The sequence below is a fragment of the Doryrhamphus excisus genome, unplaced genomic scaffold (genome assembly GCF_030265055.1).
Source record: "Doryrhamphus excisus isolate RoL2022-K1 unplaced genomic scaffold, RoL_Dexc_1.0 HiC_scaffold_45, whole genome shotgun sequence".
Classification (NCBI taxonomy): Eukaryota; Metazoa; Chordata; class Actinopteri; order Syngnathiformes; family Syngnathidae; genus Doryrhamphus; species Doryrhamphus excisus.
Window position 1 is genome coordinate 10,001 of NW_026652258.1, and position 5,000 is coordinate 15,000.

Sequence of the window (5,000 nt, forward strand, 5' to 3'; positions counted from 1 at the left end):
GGGCCTGGAGGCCCGAGGCGGCCCGGAGGGGCGACCAAATGCCGCTGCGAGCTCCAGTAGAGTACCCAGCGTGTCAAGAAAAAGAGGAAAAAAAATGACAAAGTCCCAACGGGGACAGTTTAAAAGTGTATCCGGCGGGCCTGGAGGCCCCAGGCGGCCCGGAGGGGCGACCAAATGCCGCTGCGAGCTCCAGTAGAGTACCCAGCGTGTCAAGAAAAGAGAAAAAAAAAATGACAAAGTCCCAACGGGGAGAGTTTAAAAGTGTATCCGGCGGGCCTGGAGGCCCGAGGCGGCCCGGAGGGGCGACCAAATGCCGCTGCGAGCTCCAGTAGAGTACCCAGCGTGTCAAGAAAAGAGAAAAAAAAAATGACAAAGTCCCAACGGGGAGAGTTTAAAAGTGTATCCGGCGGGCCTGGAGGCCCCAGGCGGCCCGGAGGGGCGACCAAATGCCGCTGCGAGCTCCAGTAGAGTACCCAGCGTGTCAAGAAAAGAGAAAAAAAAAATGACAAAGTCCCAACGGGGAGAGTTTAAAAGTGTATCCGGCGGGCCTGGAGGCCCCAGGCGGCCCGGAGGGGCGACCAAATGCCGCTGCGAGCTCCAGTAGAGTACCCAGCGTGTCAAGAAAAGAGAAAAAAAAAATGACAAAGTCCCAACGGGGAGAGTTTAAAAGTGTATCCGGCGGGCCTGGAGGCCCCAGGCGGCCCGGAGGGGCGACCAAATGCCGCTGCGAGCTCCAGTAGAGTACCCAGCGTGTCAAGAAAAGAGAAAAAAAAAATGACAAAGTCCCAACGGCGAGAGTTTAAAAGTGTATCCGGCGGGCCTGGAGGCCCCAGGCGGCCCGGAGGGGCGACCAAATGCCGCTGCGAGCTCCAGTAGAGTACCCAGCGTGTCAAGAAAAGAGAAAAAAAAAATGACAAAGTCCCAACGGGGAGAGTTTAAAAGTGTATCCGGCGGGCCTGGAGGCCCCAGGCGGCCCGGAGGGGCGACCAAATGCCGCTGCGAGCTCCAGTAGAGTACCCAGCGTGTCAAGAAAAGAGGAAAAAAAATGACAAAGTCCCAACGGGGACAGTTTAAAAGTGTATCCGGCGGGCCTGGAGGCCCGAGGCGGCCCGGAGGGGCGACCAAATGCCGCTGCGAGCTCCAGTAGAGTACCCAGCGTGTCAAGAAAAAGAGGAAAAAAAATGACAAAGTCCCAACGGGGACAGTTTAAAAGTGTATCCGGCGGGCCTGGAGGCCCCAGGCGGCCCGGAGGGGCGACCAAATGCCGCTGCGAGCTCCAGTAGAGTACCCAGCGTGTCAAGAAAAGAGAAAAAAAAAATGACAAAGTCCCAACGGGGAGAGTTTAAAAGTGTATCCGGCGGGCCTGGAGGCCCGAGGCGGCCCGGAGGGGCGACCAAATGCCGCTGCGAGCTCCAGTAGAGTACCCAGCGTGTCAAGAAAAGAGAAAAAAAAAATGACAAAGTCCCAACGGGGAGAGTTTAAAAGTGTATCCGGCGGGCCTGGAGGCCCCAGGCGGCCCGGAGGGGCGACCAAATGCCGCTGCGAGCTCCAGTAGAGTACCCAGCGTGTCAAGAAAAGAGAAAAAAAAAATGACAAAGTCCCAACGGGGAGAGTTTAAAAGTGTATCCGGCGGGCCTGGAGGCCCCAGGCGGCCCGGAGGGGCGACCAAATGCCGCTGCGAGCTCCAGTAGAGTACCCAGCGTGTCAAGAAAAGAGGAAAAAAAATGACAAAGTCCCAACGGGGACAGTTTAAAAGTGTATCCGGCGGGCCTGGAGGCCCGAGGCGGCCCGGAGGGGCGACCAAATGCCGCTGCGAGCTCCAGTAGAGTACCCAGCGTGTCAAGAAAAAGAGGAAAAAAAATGACAAAGTCCCAACGGGGACAGTTTAAAAGTGTATCCGGCGGGCCTGGAGGCCCCAGGCGGCCCGGAGGGGCGACCAAATGCCGCTGCGAGCTCCAGTAGAGTACCCAGCGTGTCAAGAAAAGAGAAAAAAAAAATGACAAAGTCCCAACGGGGAGAGTTTAAAAGTGTATCCGGCGGGCCTGGAGGCCCGAGGCGGCCCGGAGGGGCGACCAAATGCCGCTGCGAGCTCCAGTAGAGTACCCAGCGTGTCAAGAAAAGAGAAAAAAAAAATGACAAAGTCCCAACGGGGAGAGTTTAAAAGTGTATCCGGCGGGCCTGGAGGCCCCAGGCGGCCCGGAGGGGCGACCAAATGCCGCTGCGAGCTCCAGTAGAGTACCCAGCGTGTCAAGAAAAGAGAAAAAAAAAATGACAAAGTCCCAACGGGGAGAGTTTAAAAGTGTATCCGGCGGGCCTGGAGGCCCCAGGCGGCCCGGAGGGGCGACCAAATGCCGCTGCGAGCTCCAGTAGAGTACCCAGCGTGTCAAGAAAAGAGAAAAAAAAAATGACAAAGTCCCAACGGGGAGAGTTTAAAAGTGTATCCGGCGGGCCTGGAGGCCCCAGGCGGCCCGGAGGGGCGACCAAATGCCGCTGCGAGCTCCAGTAGAGTACCCAGCGTGTCAAGAAAAGAGAAAAAAAAAAATGACAAAGTCCCAACGGGGAGAGTTTAAAAGTGTATCCGGCGGGCCTGGAGGCCCCAGGCGGCCCGGAGGGGCGACCAAATGCCGCTGCGAGCTCCAGTAGAGTACCCAGCGTGTCAAGAAAAGAGAAAAAAAAAATGACAAAGTCCCAACGGGGAGAGTTTAAAAGTGTATCCGGCGGGCCTGGAGGCCCGAGGCGGCCCGGAGGGGCGACCAAATGCCGCTGCGAGCTCCAGTAGAGTACCCAGCGTGTCAAGAAAAAGAGGAAAAAAAATGACAAAGTCCCAACGGGGAGAGTTTAAAAGTGTATCCGGCGGGCCTGGAGGCCCCAGGCGGCCCGGAGGGGCGACCAAATGCCGCTGCGAGCTCCAGTAGAGTACCCAGCGTGTCAAGAAAAGAGAAAAAAAATGACAAAGTCCCAACGGGGAGAGTTTAAAAGTGTATCCGGCGGGCCTGGAGCCACGAGGCGGCCTTAAAGTGCTGGGAAATGCGACGTGGAGTGGCGCTGTCCAGCCTTTAAAAGTGTATCCGACAGGCCTGCAGCCCCGAGGCGGCTTTAAATTGCTGGGAATTGGGACGTGGAGTGGCGCTGCGACGTGGAGTGTCGCTGTCCAGCCTTCGGTGCTGAACCGCAAGCCCGCCGAGCGAATGAACACGACGCACGGACGGCCGGTGGCACGTCATAGAGCGGTTTAAAATACAAGAGGGACGGCCGGAAGCCCCTCCGGCCCCGCTGTAAAGTGTGTGAAAACGAGGGCGGGACCCCCGGCGCCCTAAAGCGGCTCGGCGTTGCGAGGAGAGCCGCTGCAAAGTGTGTGAATTTCACGCGGGAGGCTGGCGGCTCGCTGCCCGCGCTGCCCTGCTTTGAAACACGCCGCAAAGTGTATTAAATGAGGGCGGGAGGAAGGCCGCTCGCTGCCCGCGCTGCCCTGCTTTGAAACACGCCGCAAAGTGTATTAAATGAGGGCGGGAGGAAGGCCGCTCGCTGCCCGCGCTGCCCTGCTTTGAAACACGCCGCAAAGTGTATTAAATGAGGGCGGGAGGAAGGCCGCTCGCTGCCCGCGCTGCCCGGCTTTGAAACACGCCGCAAAGTGTATTAAATGAGGGCGGGAGGAAGGCCGCTCGCTGCCCGCGCTGCCCTGCATTGAAACACGCCGCAAAATGTATTAAATGAGGGCGGGAGGAAGGCCGCTCGCTGCCCGCGCTGCCCTGCTTTGAAACACGCCGCAAAGTGTATTAAATGAGGGCGGGAGGAAGGCCGCTCGCTGCCCGCGCTGCCCGGCTTTGAAACACGCCGCAAAGTGTATTAAATGAGGGCGGGAGGAAGGCCGCTCGCTGCCCGCGCTGCCCTGCATTGAAACACGCCGCAAAGTGTATTAAATGAGGGCGGGAGGAAGGCCGCTCGCTGCCCGCGCTGCCCTGCTTTGAAACACGCCGCAAAGTGTATTAAATGAGGGCGGGAGGAAGGCCGCTCGCTGCCCGCGCTGCCCGGCTTTGAAACACGCCGCAAAGTGTATTAAATGAGGGCGGGAGGAAGGCCGCTCGCTGCCCGCGCTGCCCTGCATTGAAACACGCCGCAAAGTGTATTAAATGAGGGCGGGAGGAAAACCGCTCGCTGCCCGCGCTGCCCTGCTTTGAAACACGCCGCAAAGTGTATTAAATGAGGGCGGGAGGAAGGCCGCTCGCTCGGTCGGGGGGGGGGGGGGGGGGGGTGTTTGAAAATATGACAGAGTGTCAAATGAATGGCGGTCAATGGGGGAAAAATGTTTGAAAATATGACAGAGTGTCAAATGAATGGCGGTCAATGGGGGAAAAATGTTTGAAAATATGACAGAGTGTCAAATGAATGGCGGTCAATGGGGGAAAAATGTTTGAAAATATGACAGAGTGTCAAATGAATGGCGGTCAATGGGGGAAAAATGTTTGAAAATATGACAGAGTGTCAAATGAATGGCGGTCAATGGGGGAAAAATGTTTGAAAATATGACAGAGTGTCAAATGAATGGCGGTCAATGAGTGTTTTGGTCAACCAGGGATTTTTGCTTAGACGGGAGAAGGTAAAACAGCCGACGGGGGGGGGGGGGGGATACCTTACCTTCTCCCGTCTATGCAAAATTCCCTGGTTCACCAAAACACCTCATGCACGATTTGAGAAACCGACTTTTTAGAAACCTTGACTACCAGGGTTTAGACCGAGGAAACGTGCGTTTTGAGGCCGATTTTGACGCACTGAAACACGGACTGATGCCGGCGAGGGCCGCTCCTCTGGTTCTTTTTTTTTTTTTTTTTTTTTTTTTTTTTTGCCCCCGAGTGAGAACTTTTTCCAAGTTCTCCTCCGCAGCTCACGCCCAGGCTGCGCGTATGATGTGTCCGACAGGCGAGCGCCTTCACCGGCCTCGCGCGGCGGCCTCGCCCCGCCCCTCCACGCCGGTTCTCCCGCTTGACAGCCGAGAGGGCGGC